The sequence below is a fragment of the Hyperolius riggenbachi genome, chromosome 9 (assembly GCF_040937935.1).
Source record: "Hyperolius riggenbachi isolate aHypRig1 chromosome 9, aHypRig1.pri, whole genome shotgun sequence".
NCBI lineage: Eukaryota > Metazoa > Chordata > Amphibia > Anura > Hyperoliidae > Hyperolius > Hyperolius riggenbachi.
This window is the reverse complement of record NC_090654.1, coordinates 214382176-214407431: the sequence shown is the minus strand read 5'-3', so window position 1 is coordinate 214407431 and position 25256 is coordinate 214382176. Positions and strand designations below refer to the sequence as shown.

Here is a 25256-nt window from a genome sequence, read left to right as displayed (position 1 = left end):
CGCTCTAGTGGAAACGGGCCCTAACTCTGCAAATAATGTTGCTTTTTTTGCAGCAATGTGTGTTAATATTTGTCATTAAATACAATATTTGGGGAAAAAGCAGTGTGCTCCCCCCCCCCAAAAAAAAGCCCGAATTGAAACATTTTGTCCTCCGTGTAGACTAGTGATGCCAGAACGCCCAGTGTTAGACTTTGCCAGGTGAACAGTACCAGCCCACATTGACCTTGACATGTCGGGTGCTTAGAGTGGACCTGAATTCTTGCTCGGGACAGAAGGAAAACATAGAGAAATGCACCCTGTATGTATTTAGAGAGTTTAGCCTGTCTGATCACCCTCATCTGTGACTAATTACAACTGTAATTTGATCACTCAGTTTTGTCAGCTGGCTGCCTCAGCAGAGCAGATAATTTGTAAACACAGAATGTTAACCCTATGTCTGCTTCAGTAAAGGCAGGAAGTAGACACACTGCAGATTTATTGCAAGATTTGTATGAGCTGTAACAAATACATATTTTTCTTTAAAGGTTATTATGCTGTTGCTAATCTTTTAGAGCAGAGAGGAAGTTCTGAGTTCAGGTCCGCTTTAAGGCAGAAATAACCCATCCCTTGCAAAGCATTCTTGTCAGTTTCAAGAGTGCATTCAAAAGTCCTGGTTTCAAATTCAAGAGTCTTTGTGTTGGAGCTCCCTTCGCTCTGAACATTGAGACAGTACTGAAGTTTTCAGGATCTTTGAACTGACAAATTAGAATTCTTGTTGAGGTCTCTCATTGATCAAGCCTGTAGACTAATAGGAAACTCCCATAGGAGATTCATGCTTCCGCTGTGCTTCTCTGGATAAGAAACATTGCAGCAAGTAATAAATAAAGCCTAGCATGAAGTATGCTTGAACTTACAGCCAGGGTCTTATTGGTCCACCTTTCTGATCAGTGAGAATCTTCCACAGCAAGGATTCTCATTGATTCTCATTGGTCAAAATCAAAAGACCAATGGTGATCCTAGGAGGGAGAATAAAGAGCTTTTTGCGGCAGTTTCAATATTGCTGTGGTATGTGGCACGTGGCCATATGCATCCTCGTTCATGCTTCTTGTTAACAGGAGCGTCCTGCGCATGTGCAGTAGAGAACTGCGCATGCACTGGACACTCCCGGCAATGGGAACACAATCGAGGAGGTGCGCAGCCAGGGACACACAGGCGCAGTGGCCATCTACTCGCTGAGTTACCAGAACCGAAAGTGGGCCGATTCGAGGGACTGGAGGAACGCTCAGTGACGGCGCAGGCACAGGGCGGCTGCATGGGGCCGGTAGAAGCCCCATGAGAGTTAAACTGGCTTTTTTTCCCCATTACTTTAGGTTCCCTTTAACAAATAAGTAAACAAGTGAAAACAGAACAGTATAGATCAAATGTTTTTAAAGTCATTTTAATGAAACATTTAAGTATAATTATTTTTTTTTAAAAGTTATTATATTTTAAAATACACCACTTTAACCCATTTATTTAATGTATTTATAAAGCACCAACATATTACACAGCAATGGACATTAGTTAAAGTTACAGACAATACTTAGGGGTGACATACAGCAATAAGACAATACAGGAATACATGCAAACCAGATCACACAGCACAGTATGAGTACAAGGTAATGCTTAGTCAGTCACTGGATTATTGGAGATTAGGCAAGTCAAATTCACCCAAGAGTTCACTCAGATCCATAGGATGGGTATTAGGTATTGGAGGTGCATGAACAAGTAGGAGACACAAGGAGGAGGCCTGCCAACGGCTTACAATCTACAGGGAGAGGTTAGGGACACGAAAAGGTAGGGGACCAGATTTCAGCTGCGGGTTTAGAGCACCAGTGAGGAGGGGGGGGGGGGAGGCCAGAGTGAAAAGGTGAATTTTGAGGGCCTTCTTGAAGATGTTGCAAAAGGGGTGAAACCCTAATGGGGGGGGGGGGGAGGTGGGGAGTTCCATAGTGTTGAAGCAGCTCTTGAGAAGTCCTGTGCATGGGACTGGGTGATTTGGGAGGCAGTCAGGCAAAGTTCAGTGGAGGAGCAGAGTGAGCGGCTAGGTGTGTACCTCTGAGTAAGATTGTAAATTTTAGATTTGGCAGGGTTTGTGTGACAGATTTGTAGGCCAGACACAGTACCATGAATCTCATTCTGGACTGGAATAGAAGCCAGTGGAGGGATTCACAGAGGGGAGCCGCCGTGTTGAGCGATGGGAGGAATGTATAATTCTGGCTGCTGCATTCAAGACAGACTGCAGCAGGGCAATTTGGGTCATAGGGAGATCAGACAGAATGGCATTGCAGTAGTCAAGGTGGGAAATAATGAGGGTATGGATGAGGAGTGTGGTGGTGACAGAGGTCAGGAAAGGGCAGATCTTGCAGATGTTACGGATTTGGAAGTTGCAAGACTTTGTGAGGTTTTGGATGTGGGAGGCGAAGGAGAGTGCGGAGTCGAGGGTGACACCCAGACAGCGGGCTTGAGAGGTAGGGCCAACGGTAGTGTGGTTAATCTGGGAGGGTCAGGATGGCGAGGGTGGGAGGATTATAAATTCATTTTTGTCCAAGTTTAGTTTTAGGAACCTAGCGGACATCCAGGAGGAAATGGCTGATAGGCAGGAGCAGACCTTGTCCATAGTAGCTGTGGATAGGTGTAGATCAAGGGTAGTACAGTGGCCTGCTTAAAGTCTGAGGGGAAGGTGCCTGTGGATAGGGAGAGGTTAAACAGGGCAGTGGGGACTGAGGCCAAATCCAGGAAGTGAGGGCAGAGGAAGTAAAAAGGGATGGGGTCAAGGGAAGAGTAGTCTTATGGGAAGTATGCAGTAGGTGGTTAACTTCCTCAATGGTAGTGAAGGAGGTGAGGGAATGATAGGGTGGATGAGGAGCTGGATGGGAGGGGGTGGGAGGTGAGGATTGAAAATTGGATATTTCCTGACAGATGAAGACAATTTTGTTGTTGAAGTGGGTGGCTAAATCCGTGGCAGAGAAGGAAGAAATGGAGGGTGGCGGGATAGTTGAAAGTGGCAAAGAGACACTGCGGGTTGGAAGCTTGTGGTCCAATGAGCTTGGCGAAGTATTCCTGCTTCGCATCAGCAATGGTAGTGTGGAAATGCAGCAGGTTAGCCTTGTACTGTAGGAAATCCCACATGTTTTGGGCTAATTACTACGACCTTCTCCTGGACATTAAAACACATTCAAGAATACCTGCAATGAAAAAGACAGAGCCTGTCATGTAAGGCTCCGTCTTATTGCTGCCTGGTTCAGTGGGTATCAGGGTTAATAACTCACCCGCTTGCCTGAATCTTATTAGGCATGTGAAGCTCCGCCCCTTCCTTGCTAAACAGCATGGTATTTATGTATCTAAAGTGTGCCTGAGCTCTGTCCACCCTCACCTGCGTTACTGCGGTCCACCCTGCTTGGCAGCCACCATATTGGCTGCACCTGCCGAGCTGGGGGCGGGCTTTTAGTCCCCTATACTTTCCTAATGGTTCTCAGTCACCCTAAGCTGCTTGGGTATTCTGTTGGAAAAAAATGTGAAACACGTTGTAATGATCCGCTCAGCTGGCTGCACAGGCAGACAGCTGTTTGACCATTCATTAAGTCTGTGGGCTGCAGGTCTCTGGAAGAGAGACCTGTCTTCACTTTGCAAGTTTCAGACCTGCTCTGCTGCTGAGGAATTTGCATACATTTGTCATGCAAATTGCCTAGCCTCCTCCTTTGAAGGCTTGCAGCATAAATACTATGTGATCCCACAATCCTATGCTGGTCATGATGGTTTGTTAATACACTCCTGGAGTGTCAGCCTTGCTATTGTTTGCTAAAGATTATCTTAGAGTAATTCCTGGGGACTGCACTAGGCTATCCTTCTAGTGCAGTCAGGTGATATTATCTGTATTGCCTGTCTTGTCTTGTCCTTGCGATTGCACTGTCTCCAGCGGTTGGCGATGGTGAATCGTTTGGTCCAGTACCTGGATCGCACTTGCTCTAGCGGTAGTGGCTGCGGTTGCTACTGGTTACTCCTTCTGTCTGTCTTGCCGTGTGGATCGCACTTGCTCTGGCGGAAAGAGCAGTGGATCCTGCTAGGCCTATTCCTGTACTCGGATCACACTTGCTCTGGTGGAGAAGAGCAGTGGGTCCTGCTAACTCTGTTTCTGTACTTGGATCACACTCGCTCTGGCGGAAAGAGCAGTGGATCCGTCCTGTCCTATCCCTGTACCCGGATCGCACTCGTTCTGGATCTTATCTGACCTATTCCTGTTTTCCGTTCGTCTGTCTGTCTGGAGCAAACGCTTGCGGTTGTCTGCGGTAAGGCAGCCGTTTAGCAAGCGTTCCTGTTATTTGTTCATTTGTGGTCATTCGTTAGACAGGGTGGCGTGCTTGTCTCTGTTGCGCTTAACGTGTGGAGACTGCGCTGTAAACGCGCTTGTCGCTGTTGCGCCTAACGCGCGGTGACCGCGTTTAGGTATTGCGTTTGTAATTTTCGTTGACATTCTCATTGTATGATATGCTGTGCCTTTCTCTCTGCTCCTGTGTTTAACCTTTACTCTGCCTTGTGTCACTATTGGCAATCGCCACTCTTGCGATTGCGTTCCTACTTTGTTTCTGCTGTTGTGTGTTCACTGTCGACTAGATTGGTGCACACACATACATTCTGTCCCTGTGCTCATTCTCATTGGCAATCGCATCTCTTGCGATTGCGTTCTCACTTGGTTTCCACTGTTGTGTGTTCGCCGTCACTGGTAGGCAACTAGATTGGTGGACATACATACATTCCTTCTCTGCGCTTATTCAGTCTTGTGTCACTGTTAGCAATCGCCATCTCTTGCGATTGCTTTCCCACCTGGTCTTCACGGTTGTGTGTTCATCGTCGCTCTGGCGACTAGATTGGTGGACACACATACACCCAGTCTCTGTGCTTTCTTTCTTTAAGGGCTGTCTTGCCCTGCATCGCTTCCCCTCATACAATTTCTATCTGGCATCTGTGGCTGTGCAGAGGATCTGTTCCTCTACACTCCACAGCTCCATCTGCCGGCAGGAATTCCCCTCTACAGGTGCATAGCACCATTGCTGGGTTCTCTCCGATTATACGCTTGTGGAGGATTTCCGCAGTGTCAGCGCGCATCCTGTGCGCTGACCACGGGAATAATTCCACAATCGTTACACACATTCTTGCACTTTGTAATTACACATATACATCAACTTTGCCTGCTCTTCAGCAGTTCAGAGCTGCTGCCACCATCCATGGCCAGGAATTAGTGAGTTCCCAAATGCCTTCACACTGTGTTCATGCATGGTAAGTACCTTTTTTCCATTTTATAAATGCGCGACTGCCTGTTTTTTGGAGATTGCACCTTTGCACTTGTTTAGTGAATTGCCCTTCCTGAGTCACTGGGCTGGAGAACAACGCCAGTTTGCAAAAGTTTGCATTCCCCTTCTCCTTTCACCCCTTGAGTCATTTGAGATGCTATCAAAGGCTCGTGAAATGTTGGTGAATTAGTAGTTGTGCATTTTCAGCTTCACTAATTCGCACTCCTGACCTTTTTTTTTATTTTTAAAACGTTAGCCTGAAAAATAATAAAAAGTAATGTTGTGTTTGCTTCCACACAATTTCAATCATAATGTGGTTAATTTGCTAACCTTTCAGCATGCGTGGCTGTGGTTGGTTATGACCCAGGCGATAGTTGCAATTTGTTGCAGTCTGGTAACACACCGTTTTTAATAAATGCTGGTTTTGAAGGTTCTTCTAGGCTCTCAAACCCAAAAGAATGTTAGTACATCGCATCTCAAATAATAACAAATAAATATCAATTTATAATCAATTTAACTGGTTTCAATGGAACAAAATATAATCAGTTTAGTTTTAGTTGTAAATGACTGACGCATGGAACAATAACAACTTTAAAATAAAAAGAACATAATGGTAATAATAAATAAGTAATATTATGCAGTCAGTGAAACTGGTGTAATATGGTGATGTATTTTTAATTAGTGAATCAGTAATGACATAACAACAATAATAATGATAATCTAGCAGTAATATACCTGTAGTGTAATAGAACTGTATAATCAAAATAGTAGGAATAAAACAATATGTAATCAGTAATATCAGGTTGCCCCCGACTTACGAAAGACTCAAAAATTTGAAATTTGGTTCTGTGAGAACAAGTAAAAAAAAATTTCAAAAAGACCCTGTAGTTTTTGAGAAAATCATTTTTAAAAGAATTCAAAGAATTTTTTTTTATACAATAATACAATATACAATAACATTTCTATAGCGCTTTTCTCCCATAGGACTCAAAGCGCTTAGGCTCTCTCAAATTCAGTAAAATGGCATTTTGCTACCATATACTATACTATATTACGAGTTCCAAGTTCTGAATACACATTTTATACATTTGAAAGCAAACCTGTAATCCAGCGCTTGGATTATGTGAAATCTATTCAATAAAAAAATTGTAATTACGTAAAATCGTAATCGCAAAAAGTTAACGTGAATTTTTCCGTAAGGGAAATTAACACATTATGACCATCACTAGGAGAGAAGCAGGCACAAAAGAGGATGGGGGCAAAGGTGATAGAGCAGACACTGGGGAACAGGGGGGACAGAGGTGACGCAGTGGGGGTCAAAGGTGGCACGGGGGTGGGGGGAGGGGACTGAAGGCAGTGGGTAACAGAGGGGGACACTAGAGGCACTGAGGAGGTACAGGGGACAAAAATGGCACAGTAGTCCGACTTAAGAACGGATTCACGTTAAGAACAAACCTACAGTCACCAATCTTGTTTGTTAACCGGGGGACTACCTGAATCATGAAATTTCAGTAAAAACATAACAGCAATATTTTATACTATATCATTGTATAATATTTCATATTGGTACAATAACAGAAAAATACTGATAATATGATGATTATTTGGTTAATAACACAACATAAACAATGTAACCCTTTGAAATAAAACAATGTACAATCAATTTATCAGTTAACAATCCCATGTTAGTACAATAACATAACTTAAGTATATATAACTCCACATAGACAATACAGCAGTACCATGCATCAAATATATTGAATAAAACTGGTTGCAATGTAACAATATATAATTGAGTTAACCATTGATGCTGACACACAAAAAAAGTATAGGTCTGCTTAATATATGCATAAATAAAGCTTGACAATGATAATAATGATGCAACAACAACAATGGTAATACAAGACTGAGCAATTGCCTGTAATTCCAGAGGTGGAAGAACAGAAGGCTGTGATCATTGTCTCCAGCTGTTTCCAATTCCCCCAGTTTATAGACTTCACAGAAGTTGTGTCCAGCAGAGGAGCCCATGCACTTCTGGCTGTGTGCGCTCCACGGCTGCCTGGCTGCTGCTCTCATGCTGTCTGTCAGGCAGGTACAGCTCACAGCAGACATGAGTTGAGCCAGTTACTCATTTGCCGGGAGTGTTTGTGTTTATGCAAGGGGCCTCTTCCTGCATATTTAATCTAGAGTAAGGCAGTGGCTTTTGTTGTGTTTAGACCACATGCCTTTAGTCCTTCCGTACACTGACGCCCGTGTGAAAGCACACACACATACACAGCCAAGGACAGTAACTTTTCTCCCCTTTTCGCTGGATTTAAAGCCTTTGTGCACGCTTTCCAGTGGGATTATACACGTATGAACAGGCATTCACACCCCAGGCTTTGACTTTGCTCATGAATGGGTAAGTTTTGCCTTGACTCTTTTCTCTTTCATTACTTTGTCTTTAGCTGGAGTGCTGCACCTTTGTCCCGTGTGCCCAGGGCTTTCTTAACACGTCACATCTACCTTGCTGTGCCTACACATGCATGCAGAGTTTGTCGTTGTTTGCAGCAGTCAAACTTTATTGCTACGAGATTTTACATGTATATTTAGTGTGTGCTCAGTTGCTCATAGCAGCTATCCCCTCCACCACCACCACCCTCCTGACTTAGAAAAATCTTGCTTAGTGACTTTGAAGATAATGCCTTCATTGTTTTCTGGTTTAGGACGGTGGAGACTGTTGCTGAACCACCCCTGGGAAAAAAATCACAGGCTCCTGGTATGAAGAGCGAGCTGTCTTCTCTATCAGCTTCTTGTCAGGCACGGGAGGCTGTGGCAGAGATCACAGGGGTTGCACAATTGGCACTAAAAGTAGGTGAGGTTCTGACAGCCCCTTCCTTTGCAGCCAGGAAAACACAGCCTGGAAGAGGGGGTTTGCCTAGCAGCATGCTTGTTAACCCTTTCTGCAGCAAGGGGTGTCTTTCAAAGGAGAGAGAGAGACTGGCACCCTTCAGAGGTGGCTAGCCTAATGAGGAGTAGCAATAGCCCGACCTAATTGTATCGCTGTCTAAGAATTTAAAGATCATTCCACCCAAAAGGGATATGTCACTTCCAGGTGGAGTCTGGTGGACCAGGTCACCTGCTGGATTCTCTTGTATCGTCATACCAGTGAGATTTGCACATTACAGTTTTTGGTTGCAATATGTCCCACCTGAGACTCTGTTACAGAGGAGTCCCAAGTCTTTCTGCTGCTGGCTATAGTTATATGAAATAAGCAGCCAGCAGGGAAAGGGGTGCCCTTTGTAACTGAGGCAGATATGCAGTTGGGACTGTAAACAAATCTAATCCTTGAGATGGAAGACACTTTTAAGCATACTTTTATGTGTGCATTAACTATACTTATTTATTTAAATATTTTAGGACTGCTTAAAAGTTTACAAACACATATGTATATATTTTACTATTTTTGTTTTACAGCTTTATTTTTCTAAATTTTTACTTTTTTAAAATGTATTTTTAACAGAAAAGCGCAGCCATTTTACTTAGCTTACCACCAAAACACACAAATTAGTTAATTGGCTTTCCCCTAAAAAGTGGCCCTAGACTATGATGGACATATGACTATGCTTGGAAATAGATTGTGAGCCCCTCTGAGGGACAGTTAATGATGATACAATATATTCTCTAAACAAAAAGTGCCATGGAAGATGTCAGGGCTATATAAATACTAAATACCTCAAGGGTTATCTAATAAAAACCCCTACCTACCAAAAACTCTCTTTGGGCTAGCTTAAAAGCATGGACATAATTCTGTACAGTTTAGTTAACCACTCCATAACTCTTCATTGTTTGCTTATATAGTCCCTGTACTATGTACTATTTAGCTTTTGAATCAGTCTGTTTTGTTCGGAACCGCCATCCAGGGCCGGGCCGAGGCATAGGCTGGAGAGGCTCCAGCCTCAGGGCGCAGTGTAGGAGGGGGCGCACAATTCATTCAGCTGTCATTCCTAATTGTGTATGAAGCAGAAAGAAATAAGAAAAGGGGATACATAGCAGTGACTGCAAGCCAGATAACTAGCTATTAAGGTGTTGGGGAGGTTGTGGGTCCGGTGGCCCTCTTAGTCTAATAGCAATCAGTGTGTGATGGCTGGGGTGGAAGGGATGGAGGGGCGCACTTTGGTGTCTCAGCCTTGGGTGCTGGATGACCTTGTCCCTGCTCTGCCGCCATCTGCTGGTTGTTAATGGTATACATTAAATATTTGTATTTAAATTTAATGTTTTCTTTAATTAAAACGTAATTATAAAAAAAAAATCATATTTTAGTGTTGACTAAAGCTATTAATTAAATTAATTTGATTGTCACCGTTTACAATTTTACACTGTGATATTTAATAAATGTATGATACCTTTTTTACACCCATCTGTGGTAATATGTAATTGTAGGGGTAAATAGCATACCATATATACTCGAATACAAGTCAACCTCGTACATACTGTAAGTCGACTCCGATATTCGACCCACTTAAGATGGATTTTTTTTATTGACTCAAGTATAAGTCTACACAGCAAAGGTAAAGGTAATGACTGCACTTAAGGCTCAGGAGGGGTTAATGACTGCACTGTATAAAGTACTGCAGCCATTAACCCCTCCTTTCCCTTAAGTGCAGCCAATACCTCCTCCGGGCCCCCAAATGCGGCAATTATTCACTCCCTTTTATGCAGCCCAGTATTTTACCCCCCTGCCCCTTTCCTTGTTAATTGTTGTGGCCAGGACTACCAGACCTGTGTTTTCTTGGCATTTCCTTTCTTTAAAGTGTCACTTACCACTGGGTATATTGCTGCAAATTGGAATGTCACTATTAGTACTCACATTACTCAGTGTGCTCAGTGTTGCCCGTGACTCGTGTATAAGCCGACCCCTATACTTTTATGAAGTGAATCAGACCTAAATTTCTAGACTTATACTCGAGTATATACAGTAAGGTTTTCGCAGGACCTATATAGGTGGCGACAATGAGACTTTATCAAGTTTGAATCTCCATAACTTCCAGATCGCATTTTAATTTTTGCCTGGTAAAAGGTAAAAATACACTAATGGGAAAGACATGATTTTTTGTAAATGTGATTATCCAGATTTTTCCAAGCAGATTGTGTGACCCAACCCCTCCATTTTTATGGAGGTTTTATGCAAACATTTGCAAGCTTTCAGACTTCACTAGTAAACCTTGTATACAGCCTGAAACCAAATGACCCACTTTCACTGCGCTTAAGCATTAGCTGTAATGTCTAATAAGAGAGGCCTACATGCCTGGAGGCTTCCTTTCTAACACTAAGGTTTTTCTAGTCTACTTAGCCAAGTAAGTCTGAGAGGAGTATATCAGTCAGTTTGCAATCTGCAAAGATCCTCAGTATAATACACTGTCAAATGTTACTAAAATCCCTTTAAAGCTCCACCTGGTGGCTGCAGGAGATAGTTATCAATTGTTCACAAGTAATGTTTAATTTTAAAGAGACACTGAAGCGAAAAAAAATTATGATGTAATGATTTGTATGTGTAAGTACAGCTAAGAAAAAAAACATTAGGAGCAAAGACATAAGTATAATATTGTTTCCAGTACAGGAAGAGTTAAGAAACTTCAGTTGTTATCTATGCAAAAGAGCCATTGAGCTCCACCACTTTCAAAGTCGTAGAGAGCTCTGTCTTCTGAAGCTTGTTATCTTTAGTGTTTGTCACAGTATTGTTTTTTCTTCTGCAGAGAAGGGTTAAAAAATTCAGTAGGGTGCTCTGTAAAATAATTTAGAATGCTGAGTAGTGTGTAAACTGCAAATATTAGAAAACGATGCAGTATTATAAAAAAAACAACTATATAACTAAAAAAAAGAGAATATTTTCTTTGCTACTAATGTTCTTGTAATTATCCGTACTACACAACCAATTCATTATACCATAATTTATTTATTTTTTTGCTTCAGTGTCTCTTTAAGCTAATTACAGAGATAATATAGTAAAGCAAGATACCCAGTTAGTAGAGAAACTATGGAGATCCAAAAAGCCCACAGCTATTTTCACTGCAAAGCTCAGCATTGCCATCCTATAACAGACATTGGGCCTGATGCAATTCACTTTTTCTCCTAAGTTTTCTCCTAGATGAATTTTTACATCTTATCAATAAAATGCCTGTTAAGCCACCAGCAAGCAAGAAAATACTCAGAATAATTTTGTCAGTATTTCTTACCTACTTTTTGTCATTTTTTTAAATGCAAAGTGCTGACAAGTTATTTAAATTGAAGATGAAAAATTATCTCCTAGGAGAAATCTTAGGAGATAAAGTGAATTGCATCATGCCCATTGGGGTTGATTCACAAAGCTTTTCTGTTAAATTATCTCACCTTATTTATTAACTCACAATTTATCTCTAAGTTATTATTATTAGATGAACATCTACTGCAGTGTTGTACAAAGTAGGATACAAGTATGGTTATATAATAGGATGGTAATAAGTATAAATATAATCATAACTACAATAAATACAGACCTCCACTAGTTACATAATTGGGTACATATTTCTGCCTATACAAACTAACTGCTTAGATGTTTGTAATCCACTACAAAAATCCTTTCTCGGATATTCCCACAATATAAGAGCCACAGAACTCAATACCTTATACCGATGGCCAAATTGCCCGAAACAGCTATGTGCCCGTGGTTGTCTATGACTCTCTATGTTTAAGACTGTATATGTGTTATATGCCAACTATTAGGCTGAGTTTCCACACCAAGATTTGTCATTTTTTTTGTGTAAAAAAATGCAACTGGGCTAGTTTTCATAATGTGTCAATTTCCACGTGTGAATATGTGCAGGCAAAAAAGCATGCTGCATTTTTTCAAAAATTGCATCCATTTCCAATGTAATTATTATCAATACGCTGGAAGTATGCTAAAATTCACATAAAAATATGCATAAAAATGTGTAAAAATTTGCATATGGAAAATGCATGTTGGACTTCTTTTACACTGCAAATCGCAAATTGCGATTTCTGATTTTTGATTCCGATCTACAATTTTCATTGGATGCTAGCGACAGAAGAAGAAAAATGCAGCATGCAGAACTTTTCGAGGGCTCTTTTACACTACATGCAATTCCGTTTATGATGCAATTTTACATGCGCTTCCGATTTTTTTATGCGGTCGAAATCAGAAATCGGAATCACAAAATTAGAATCGCATGTACATTTGTATCAAAATCGGAAATCAGAATTGCATGTAGTGTAAAAGAGCACTGAAAATGAATATTATGTTTCTGATAGCCATAGAGGTGCAAAGAAACAATGGGCTCGATTCACAAAGCGGTGCTAACCCAGTTAGAGACTTTAGGCGTGATAACCATTGCACCATGCTGGTAAAAAGCCAGTTTAGGCGTGATAAGTTTAGGCGTGATACGTTTAGATAAGTTTAGATCGTGTGCAAAGTCCCGAACGCAAAGCAGCGCCATTAAACTCTATGCAAAGTGCACCAGACTTTGCTAGCGCAAAACTTTTGATCAGCTGTGGTGCTAACCCAGTTGGTGCTGTAGTTATCACGCCTAAACTTATCACGCCAAAACTTGTCACACCTAAACGTATCATGCCTAAACTGAGTTTAGGCGTGATAAAGGGCTTTTCACCAGCGTGCTAACTGTTAGCACCTCTTTGTGAATCAGGCCCATTGTCTATTGATTATTTTTTGTGATGTGCTGGAATTGACGATATGTAAATATCTTTTATTTCAATAAAGCAATACTATAGTTAAGGCAAAGGGAATAAAAACCCCAAAACCTTAAGATTATTATGTTTCATTACATGATTAAATGATAAAAAAAATTAAAAAAAAACTTTCACTGTGAGCCTGGAAAGCTGGCAGCACACAATTTTGACTCATTGTTTCCTTTTTTATTGACTTTGTAAAAAAATTAAGTTGACTGATTTTACCACAGTTTTTATATTTATTGTTGTTTTTGTGGCAGAGATATTTGTTACTAAGTTGGCTCTTTCGCTTGACATAGCCAGCTGCCAACATTGATGAGTTTTAGCCTTTGTTAGGAAAATTGGGGATTAGTAGAGCATGTTTAGAAAAAAAAAATCAGATTTTCCAACCAGAATCATTATTTGTTCTCCAATTTCTAAACATTGCTTGAACTTAGAATCACTTGGCTAGGTACAGCTGCAAAGACAGGCACACCTCTCGGCCTGGCAAAGAATACCAGAAGCATACAGTGATTTGGAGTTGGTTAGGTAAGCCAGGTGGTGCCAGGCCACCACTGCACACCAGTAAGTACATTGCAGCCCTCCCTCCCAGGATCATCTGCACTGTAGCCAAAAGGAGTGCCAAGTAAATCAAATCATCATCAATCTTAGCCTCCACCGCTACCAGGCCTTTACTGCTAGTCTTACCAGGGTCCCCCCTGGTCCCACAGCTGCTGGCCCCCACTTTGCTTGTGCGGCCCATGCCTCACCACTCCAGTCAGTAGCATGGGCTCCCTGCTTGGCGGCTCCGGCCTCCTCAGACATCAGTAGTGTAGGGGAACAATGCTCAGCTAGGGCTAGTCCAAGGGGCCAGACCAAGGGGTCGGCATGAAGGAGTGGGGTACTCCTTCATGACGACCCCTTGGTCTGGCCCCTTGGACTAGCCCTAGCTGAGCATTGTTCACCTACACCACTGATAGACTAGTCCATGATTAACTCTTTTCCTCTTCGCCTCCACTGTGCCCCTCTATATCCTCTGTGCTCCGTGGACAGATTGCGTTGCACCTGTTTTGCTGCGTAGCGTTTGAGTGCTGTAAATGGCACCACTCATTCAGCACTCAGACTACACATCTGGTCCTATTCCACCTCCACCTTTTCTATCTTTCTTGCTACTTTAATGCTGTGTTGCTTTGTTTAGTGCCATGTTAAAACTGTATGCGTACATTCTTCCATCACCAACCCTGTATGTGCCAAAGCCAATTCCAGGTGCAACACACATTGGAAATGCAGCAGTTGCTAATTGAAATAAATCCAAAACGAAATGTTAGATTTTTAGTTTTACTAGAGCAGGAAGAGAGATGGTTTAGAAACTCTGAAGAGGACTTACTGTATCAAAACCGGTGCAAAAAAAAAACAAAACTTGAGCAGAACCAGTGCAAAATATAGCAGATGTCTAGATCAAGAATTCTGAGTGGTCACTCTGAGCAACTGCTCCACGTCTGCATCTGTTCTGCACAGTTTTCCAATTCTCTTTGTACTAGTTTTACACATCACCCCTCCGTTGTTGTTGTTTTTTTTTTATGTAAAGATTCCATTCAATTCCTATTTCAGTGACAAAATTGTCCATAAAACTCCCCAAGAAGAACATAATCTGCAGTTACGCATGGCAAGGGTTCCTTTTGCTTCAATACAGAGACAGCAACTTCTGACAAATCACTTCAGCAGAGGAGGAGGGGGAGCAGAGTTAAGAGACCAGGCAGAGAAGGTCAGCAGAGCTCTCTGCATTCTAAGTGACAGACAGGGAAAGCTTTCAAATGTTCTTTTGTACCTAACAGTAGGCACGCAAATTTTAGTTTAGGTAGTTCAATCCCACATATAAAAATGCAGATCTCATAGCATTTACAGTATATTAAATACTTAATAATAATACTCTTGTTACAAAATAATATTAAAGCATATTGTTAGGAATTTCTAGATCTCCAGATTTACTCTGTCACCTTACAGGGTGGAATGCTTAAAATAATAGGAAAAGAAAAATCTTTGGAATCCTGTGGTGATGTGATCAGTGCTGACCTGTTTGTGCTTCCTCCACCAGCAATGCAAGTCTGGGTCACTGGGTGGTGGAGTTTGGCTGAACAGAGAAGTTAGGTCTCAGTGGGGAAAAAAATGTATTTCCTGTTACATTTATTTTTTACTTCAAGATCTAGGATGTTAACCCTCCTCGTGGTCTATTAAAAACCGCCAGGGGGCAGCGCAGCAGTTTTATTTTATTTTTTTAAATCATGTAGCGAGCCTAGGGCTCGCTACATGATAGCCACTGTGCAGCGGCATCCCCCCACCCGCTCCGATCGCCTCCGGCGATCTGCGATCAGGAAATCCCGTTCAAAGAATGGGATTTTCTGAAGGGCTTCCCCGTCGCCATGGTGACGGGTGGGATGACGTCATCGACGTCGTGACGTCAAAGGGAGTCCCGATCCACCCCTCAGCGCTGCCTGGCACTGATTGGCAGCGCATGGGGTCTGTGGGGGGGGGGGGGGCACGGCGGCTAGCGGCGGATCGGCGGGTAGCGGCGGCGATCGGAATGCACACGCAGCTAGCAAAGTGCTAGCTGCGTGTAGCAAAACAAAAAAAAATATGCAAATCGGCCCAGCGGGGCCTGAGAAATCCTCCTGCGCGGCTTACCCCGCGTTCGGGGTTACCGCCAGGAGGGTTAAAGGTCATCCCGGGTGAAAATAAACTGATGAGAAAAACAATTGTATATATCTTCAGTCTTCTAAAAATGACTTCTTTTTTTTTAGATATCCCACCGTTTTATTTTATATTTAAATCTAGTTTTTAAGTTTTGACTGTTTCATTATCACTGCTCAATTATACCTTCATTGAAGTATGTCAGATCAGATCTATGAATGATTGACCCTTTTTATCTCTTTCCTGCACTCAGAAGCCATTTACTGACAGGAAAGTGTTTTATGGCTGTAATTACTTATCAGTGAGGGTTATGCTATAGCATGACCCAGTCCGACCCGGGCAGAAACTCGTGCATTCCTGATGTTTAACTTTTTCAGGCACAGAATGAAAAAAGGAGCACAGCATAGTTATTTATGTTCTTGGCACTATACTCCTCCCTGGGCTTCAAATACCACCTTTATGCAGACGACACTCTATACCCCCGATATCTCATCCACCTCATGGGTTTCAACAATTTCTTCCTGGATATCAGCTAGCTTCCTGAAGCTTAACCTAGAGAAAACTGAGCTCCTGATCTTTCCACCCCATGCTGCTGCGCCCCTCCCAGATTTCCACCTCACAATCGCCAACACAACCATTTGCTCTACCTCCCAGGCGTTACCCTGTACTCTGACCTCTCCTTCATCCCCCACATCCAAAACATCACCAGAGCCTGCAATTTCCACCTCTGTAATATCTCCCAGATCCGCCCCTTCTTAACTCCGGACATGACCAATCCATGCCCTCATTATCTCCCGCCTCGATTACTGTAACTCCCTCCTGTTTGGCCTCCCCTTGAAAGGCATTGCCCCCCTTCAATCAGTTATGAACGCGGCCGCAAGACTCATCCATTCTTCACACCGCTCCACATCTCCCCTCTGTAAATCCCGGCACTGGCTTCCTATCCGATTTAAGATAAGTTTCAAGATTCTATGCCTGGCATATAAATCTGTGCACAAAACCTGCCCTACCTACATCTCGGAACTTGTTCACAGGTATGCACCAGGTCATCCCCTCCAGTCCTCCAACGACCTTCGCCTCACCACCCCACGCATTTCCCACTCCCATGCACGCCTGCAGGATTTCTCAAGAGCTGCCCCCACCCTCTGGAACCCCCTTTCACCGCCCATCAGACTTGTTCCCTCCTTCAACACATTCATCCAAGCCGTCAACACCCACATCTTTAAGATGGCCTACCCACCCCCTACCACACAGTAACTCTACTGAATATTTAGTCCACAGCCCTACCTAGTGTTTCCTCCCCCCCAACCTTTAGATTGTATGTCTCTGGCAGGGTCCTTTCTTTCGTATTGTAGTCTACATGATCATGTGCTCCTTTCCTGTGACAGCCTGTACTTGTATTACTGGGCCTACGTAACCAGCCCATAATCACATGATCCTGCATCGTGTACCGTTTGCCTTGTATACATTTGTTCTATGTTGTATAACCTTGTTACATCTGTCATTCTTGTATCATTGTATATATTTATTGTCCAGCGCTGTGTAATATGTTGGTGCTTTATAAATACAATAAATAATAATAATACATACACATGTCTATCTCATCATGTCACATGTCATCTCAGTTGTCCTTTAAAGAGACACTGAAGCGGAAAAAAAATTATGATATAATGAATTGGTTGTGTAGTACAGCTAAGAAATAAAACATTAGGAGCAAATACATAAGTCTAATATTGTTTCCAGTACAGGAAAAGTTAAGAAATTCCAGTTGCTATCTATGCAAAAGAGCCACTGAGCTCCACGACTCGCAGAGAGCTCTGTCTTCTGAAACATATTATCTCAAGTGTCTCTAACTGTATTGTTTTTTCCTGCAGAGGACAGTTCAAATGTTCACTTGCCTGCTCTGTAAAATCATTTAGAATGCTGAGTAATGAGTAAACTGCAAATATTAGAGAATGATGCAATGTTTTAAAAAAACTATATGACTGAAAATAAAAATATGAGACTATTTTTTTTTGCTACTAATATTCTAGTAATTATCCGTACTATACAACCAATTCATTATATCATAACTTTTTTTGCTTCAGTGTCTTGTTAAAGGGTGGAGAGTTAAAAATTCCTGAAATTTCATGTTAAATTCACTATATGGGCTAGCCAAATATTTATGTGCAGAATCTGGACTTCTAACTCTACACATCTTTTCGATTTTGAGTCAGGGCAGTGCTAACACTGCTAAAAGCCTTTGCTAACTTAAATCTGAAATGACTTATGAATAGCAATAGGCAAAAAATTCTGTCAATATTGCTATTAACATCACCCAAGAGGCAGAAGTTGGAGTTAGCAAATCACAGCTTCTAGCAGCAGTTTGGTAGCCCCTCCTGAATAAAGCTAATCAGAACATTAGGAGATCATCATCATTGCACATGAAGGTAGAAATTAGAGCCAATTTCGGCCTTGCTCTACCTTGCTTCAGTAGATAACGCAGCACTTTGATCTTATTTCCATTTCTGACATTATACCAATTAGCCTTTAAAAAGAGAAATTAGTTTTACACTGCAGCCAAAGAAAGAAAAAAGGAAAACACAAGCAGTACTTACGAACAATCATAGCTGTATTTGGGCATGAATATCATTTTACCTTTAGAATGCATGATCAAAATGTCCTGTAGGAACCTCTATGTTCCTGTAAGCCCCAAATCTGCCCCTTTTCCACAGATTGTTACTGCTTCAAGTGGACCTGAACTCGTGCATGGGGCAGAATGAAAAAAGAGAAATGCACCCTGCATGTATTTAGAGAGTTTAGCCTATCTGATTCCCCCTCACAAGTGGCAATTTGACCCCTCAGCTGTGTCAGCTGACTGCCATGGCAGATAGATAATTGGTAAACACAGGATGTTAACAATATGTCTTTTTCCATGAAAGCAGGAAGTAGAAACACTGCAGATTTATTGCAAGATTTTTATTAGGTGTAACAAAGAAATGTTTTTCTTAACTACCTGCCGAGCGCCCCACGCCAATTAGCGTCAAGTCCTGGAGCTCTGTTTAGCAGGGCATCGCGTGCAGATTGCGCGTGCATCTCCTGCTTGGGGGGTGAAGCTCCGCCCCCAATCAGTCTCCAAGCAGCAACCGCTGCTCGGGAGACTGTTCAGACGACGAAACCGCCGTCTTTACATATAGTACAGCCCTGCGATCAGCAGCAGCGCTGTACTGGGGACAGCCGTGTGGCACGGCGGTCCCCCTGGGGGATAAGAGAGCGATCAGCTCTCAAAGGCAGAAGCTTATGACAGCTGATCGCCCTGATTGGCCGGCTGCGGGGACGGAAGGGAAATAAATAATTTTATTAAAAAATAAACAACAATATTTGTAAAAAAAAAAAATAAACACAAGGGGGCAATCAGACCCCACCAACAGAGAGCTCTGCTGGTGTGTGTGTGGGGGGGGGGGGGTGGGAAGGGGAGGGGGTATCACTTGTGTGCTGTGTTGTGTAGCCCTGCAGCTTGGCCTTAAAGCTGCAGTGGCCATTTCAGCAAAAAAGGCCTGGTCTTTCGGGGGGTTTAACACTGCAGTCCTCAAGAGGTTGAAAGGTTATTATGCTGTCGTGTATCTTTTAGAGCTGAGAGGAAGCTCTGAGTTCAGGTCCACTTTATCAGTGTGATGATATCAGCACATAAACCTCTCCTCCAGATCTGCTAGAAAGTCTTTGGTTTGCTGCCACATGTCATGTTTACTTTTACTGTGCGTTTAAAGGAAGATGTGTTATACAGTATACAAGTAAATCCAGACTTTCTAAATCAGGCTTCTGTGCTATAAATTAAGTTTGCATTTTAAAAGGCCATGGGGTGTACTGTAAATTGCATTTTTTATGCTTACACCCAGATATATCAGTTAGGAACTATGAGAGTACAGAGATATCAGGATTTATTTTCTCTATATCGCAGTAAACTATATTGAGTCAGCCCACCACTGAAAGGCAGGAGCAGAGGAAAATGACTGCAGTACGGCTGGTTTCCATTAGCAAGATATTAGCCACGCTTTTGGAAATGCAATCGCGGGGACATCAGAGAGTCCATAGACTGCACTGTCTGATGTTTCCATACAAGCACTCTATTCACCGCTGAATCGCAGCGCATGGTTGCGCGCATTTTGGTGTGTTTGAACCGCTATCCCATTCTTAATAATTGAATGAGATTGCAAGCGCTGCCTCTGGGGAAATCACATGCAACGCAAAGCCCCGCTGACGTACGGCCACCTGTGTTGCAAATGTAAACAATCTCTTAAGGTACGTACACACGCACTACCAAATGCAATGACGGGTCCACCAGACCCTCCCGCTGGGCGGTCTTTAGCCAACAGTATGCAGATCGCTCAGAAACAGCCTTATCAGTCCTTAAAGACCGCCCAGCAGGAGGGTCCGGCGGACCCATCGTTACATTTGGTAGTGTGTGTGTATGCACCTTAAGACATGCTCACATATCATGGGTATTATCTTCAGAATGGTGTCATTTTACAAGGTAGGATTTTAAAGCGGACCTGAACCCTTGCACAGGACAGAAGAAAAACATAAAGAAATGCACCCTGTATGTATTGCCCCTCATCTGTGTCTAATCACAAGTACTTTTGATCTCTCCCCTGTGTCAGCTGACTGCCACGGCAAATAAGCTCATTTGAAAGCACAGGACGTTAACAATATGTCTGTTTCCATGAAAGCAGGAAGTCGAAACACTGCAGATTTATTGTAGGATTTGTATCAGCTGTAACAAAGAAATGTTTTTCTTTGAAAGATTATTATGCTGTTACGTATCTTTTAGAGCAGAGAGTTAGGGCCCGTTTCCACTAGAGCGTTTGCGATTGCTTAATCGCAAAACCGCAAACTGCTAGTGATTTTAAAATCGCTACAGTTTGCTTTTTAACATAGGAATCGCGGTAGGTAATTTCCAGTACCGCGATTCGTTTTTTACTCAATCGCGATCGCGCCGCGGAACGATTTTTGCCGCGATTTTGTTATGCAGTGCATAGCATAGCAAAATCGCGATCACAAACGTCGGGAGGTACTTATCCATTAGCCGGGCGCATCCGGCAGGTGGCGCTAATTACTATTCCCCCTCCAGGCCGACATGGATAGTAGGGAAAGATGTAACTCTGGTGGAGTTTTGTCGCCACCTAGAGGATGCGCCCGGCTAACGGATAAGTACCCGTCGGGAAATCGCCGCAAAATTTTGTACATTTGCTGATTCGCAATCACTAGCGTTCAGCGTGAACGCTAGCGACTGCTAGTGGAAAAGGGTCCTAAGTTCTGGGTTTAGGTTCACTTAGCTGTCTTACAGCTGTGACTGCACTATCAGCTGGGCTGCTTTCTTCATTTGCCTTTAGTTGTGCATTTAATATAATGAAGTTTCTCCTCATAATACAGTGCATTTTAAACTGCACATAGTTTAACTGGTGCATACTGCAATTTCACGTTAAAGTAGTAACGCCTGTTTAAAGAGCATAGTTACAAATTGAGGTTTTACAATAACTCCTTTTATAATGCTATTTTTATACCTTCTAACATCTATACTTTCTTCCTGCTTTTAAATCAGTAGGATGCTATTAACTCAATGATTGCAGCGGTGAACTCATTAGGTTGCGCTGTATTACCAGGTGAAAAAAACCCCTCCACAACTACAAATGCTAAGCTCAGTAGCTGCATGGACAATGTGAATCTATCTATTTATCTATATATACACACACTATATATATATGTACAGAATGTATACTTACAACAATGCATAAAAGCAAGCAGCAGTAAACAAATTTAGCTCAGTTTAATTATTAATGCGCATCGTTTTCTGCTTGTTAATTTTGTCTTGCTACTTGACTTTTTTTTTATAAATACACTTTTATGAGAATTACGCCGTCAAAGCACCTTGTATGATTAGCGCTTTTGTGTTCTTAAATTTTGATTGATAGAGATAATCGTTTTCCTGTAAAAATACAGACAGGTACTTAAAGTTACAGTGACAATAGCGATTTGCATTTCCTTTCTCTTATTGTTTAATGCATGTGGGGGCTGGGTGGCTCTTCTTATTAACCCTTAATTTGCTGAAGAATTTACCCAAAAAAATGACATAAGCTTTGATTTTCGGTTTCAGGAATAGGTCCGAAACTTTAGATCTCTAGTGAAACAGACTGAGGGAGGTTGATGAAGTTGACTATTTTCATTGACCAAGACCCCGACTTTGTAGTGCATGATAAAAAATATTCTTCTATTTTATTTGATTAAATTATTCTAAGGTTCCTCAGGAAGCTCATTCCATAGCAAAGCAGTTTTTAAGGGAAATAAAAAGAAACCAAAAATGTCCTAGCATTTTGTTTGCAGATAGTTTGTACAATATGGGAAACTGAATCGTCTCCTTGGTTGAGGATTCATCTGCCCTTGGATAGGCTGATAGACATGAATATGAGGTTAATTAAAACCAGGGGAGGGGTCAGAAAGCTTGAGGATGGAGGGAGTCCTTAATTTTGAAGTCAGTAGCATAGATTAATTTGGTGCTAACTGGATTTTAATTCAGACTATGGCAGTGCCGAGCTCCAAGTCATTATCTTTTACAGCACAGAGAGTAAGACGACGAGATGAGCAAATTAAAGGATTCTGGTACTGACCACAAATCATACTGTGTGTCTGAGAGACATGTTCTGTGGTACAGTTGGTTTAAGGATGGGGAACATCTGAAGCCCAAAACAGATGAGAATCTCTTATGTTGTTATAGTAAGGACAGCTGGGCTTACAGCATTTATGAATGCACCATTGAGTCTTGTTCCTGAAAAATGTTTGGCTGCGCTGCTTTGCCTGGCCAATCAGAATCTTTCTACCTATTCTCCACTATCAGAACAGATCTTAATAGGAAGGATCTTGTTGTTTTGTTAGCAATGGGAGAATACTGTATTTTAAGAGGCTTACAGCATATATGTAATGTTATCATCACAATATCCATCCATGTCTTGACTTAACCCTTGCCTGAAAACAGTTTTTTATAATTGAAAAATTACATAATTTATTTATAGTGTACAGGTAGTCTTTCCCATTTACAAATACCCAATTTACAAACAACCCGCCGAAAGAAGGGTACACATGGGGGTGGGAAGAGTACACATGGTAAGAAAAGGGTACACATGGGGGAGAGAAGGGGATACATGGGGACACATGGGGGAGAGAAGGGTACACAGTGGGGAAGAAGGGTACACATGGGGGTGAGAAGGGTACACGTGGAGGGGGGAAGGGAGCACATTGGAGGAGAAAAGGGTACACATGGCAGAGAGAAGGGTACACATGAGTTAGAGAAGAGTACACATGGCAGAGACAAGGGTACACATAAGGGAGAGAAGGGTACATATGGGGAGAGAAGGGGATACATGGGAAACAGAGAGAGAGAGAGAGAGAGGAGAGGTCTCTGATCGCAGCTGGAGCCGATAGATTAGGTGAGCTACTCTGCCACTGCTTTTAACTATATATGGGGAGAGGAGGGGACAAATGTTGGAGTGGAGGGGGCACATGGGGGAGAGAAGGGAACACATTGCGGAGAGAAGGGTACACGTGGAGGAGAGAAGGGGACAGAAGGGGACACATGGGGGGAGAAGGGGACACATGAGGGAAAGAAGGGGACACAGGAGGACACATGAGGTACAAGGGGGGCACAATAATTCGGTGAGAACCTCTACAAGACTCTCCTGGACCATTGACACACTAGGTTTACTATATTTTATTTCCCCTGGTCTTTCTAACGGTCTGGACCATCCTATATGCCGAAAAATACAGTCATCTAAAAATGAATACTGTAAAAGATGAGCAATTTTATTCATTATGTTATTTACACTACAGTTCCTCTTTAAGTTCTATTTAGTAAAGTTCCTAAGTACGCTTGTCATATGCTCTTAAAGGAAATTTAAACCAGATGGAAAAAAAGGCTTTCTCTTACCTGGAGCTTCTACCAGCCCCTTGCAGACGTCCTCTGCCCATGCTGTCCTGGAATGATCCTCCGGTCCCCCGCCGCGGCTAAGTTTCAGTTTCCACCGACTGGACAGTCGATGGTCACTGTGCCTGCACGGCCCTGGCGTCGCCAGGAGTGTCCTGCACAGGCACAGTACGAGGTATCCAAGTACTGCCCCTGCCCAGGACACTCCCGGCAATGCTAGTACATGTGCGGCCTGGGCAGCGCAGGTGCTGTGGCCATGGACTGGCCAGTGGTGGAAACCGAAACTTAGGGTACCAGAGGATCATTCCAGGACAGCGCAGATACAGGACATCTGCAGGATGCTGGTAGTGGCCCAGGGTAAGTGAAACCCTCCACTCCTCCAATTAACTTCACCTGTACGTCCCCCGCATCTCCCAGTCCCATGAACACCTCCAGGACTTCTCAAGAGCTGCTCCAACACTAAGGAACTTCCTACCTCCACCCATTAGGGCAGCGCCCTCCTTCAACATCTTCAAGAAGGCCCTCAAAACTCACCTTTTCACTCTGTCCTACCACACACTCCAATGAGTTCTGGGTCACCATGAGCTTGCTGGTTAGTCTGTGCCTACCACCCCTCACAAGTGCTCTAAACCCACGGCTGAACTCTGGTCCCCTACCTTTCGTGTCCCTACCTCTCCCTCTAGATTGTAAGCCTTCGGGCAGGGTCCTCCTCCTTTTGTGTCCTACCTGAATATGCACCTCCATTACTGTGAACCCATGCTATGCATCTGAGTGAACCTAACTTGCCTAATCTCCATGCTCCCATTCAGTGACTGACTAAGCATTACCTTGTACTCATACTGTGCTACGTGATCTGGTTTCTTGTATTCCTGTACTGTCGTATTGCTGTATGTTACCCCTAAATATTGTCTGTAACCTAAACTAATGTCCAGCGCTGCAAAATATGTTGGCACTTTATAAATACAATATATAAATAAATAAAATAAATCTGTTGGAGTTTGGAGGTAGTCTTTAAAAAGATCAGGACAATTCAGTCATGTCCAGCTCTGGAGAAGTACATAAATCATCTTGAAGTCATGGAGACATGTATTACATACACAGGTGGTTTAACTTTTAAATTTCATCCAAGATATAATTTCTGGCTTTGGTGGAATAGACCTTTATTTATTTTTTTCTTTGGATTATATAGTTGCCACTTTTCACCCTCTTTTATCAATGAATACAGCTGAGTAAGGAGCCTCTGCTCTAAAAATACCCCATATGTTTTACAAATGGAATGTGAAGTCGTCCCTACTTCAAAATAGTTTGCTGAGCCAGGAAAAAATTGCTACAAGCTGTGTTTGAGAAGACTGCATCACCGATGTGGTGTGCCCACATTCAATGGCTATTAATTATCATGGCAAAGACTGCAGTACTGGGAATTTTACCATGTTGTATAGATCAGCCATCCTTCCAAGTCTGCTTTTCAGAAAATAACTGGTTGAAAATGGAAATATGTAAAGTGGAAATGATTATTTTCAACTTACAGGAGGATATAAATGAAGAATAAATTGTGTCAGAAACACAGTATGAGATTGACTTCAAAATGCTTACAGTATTCTGGAGTG

The 25256-nt window shown here is 42.4% G+C and overlaps 1 protein-coding gene across 11 annotated transcripts in view; it reads left to right on the top strand.

The window, feature by feature from the left end:
- Positions 1-25256, top strand: part of FOXP1 (forkhead box P1) — a 1092253-nt gene that overhangs the window by 450809 nt on the left and 616188 nt on the right. Inside the window, exon 1 of one of the 11 annotated variants that reach the window (XM_068253981.1) lies at positions 7438-7710. The exons of the other annotated variants lie outside the window; for them this stretch is intronic. The gene's annotated coding sequence lies outside the window, so the exon portion shown is untranslated. Of the gene's footprint in view, positions 1-7437; positions 7711-25256 lie in introns of those variants that run through there. 11 annotated transcript variants of the gene reach the window in all.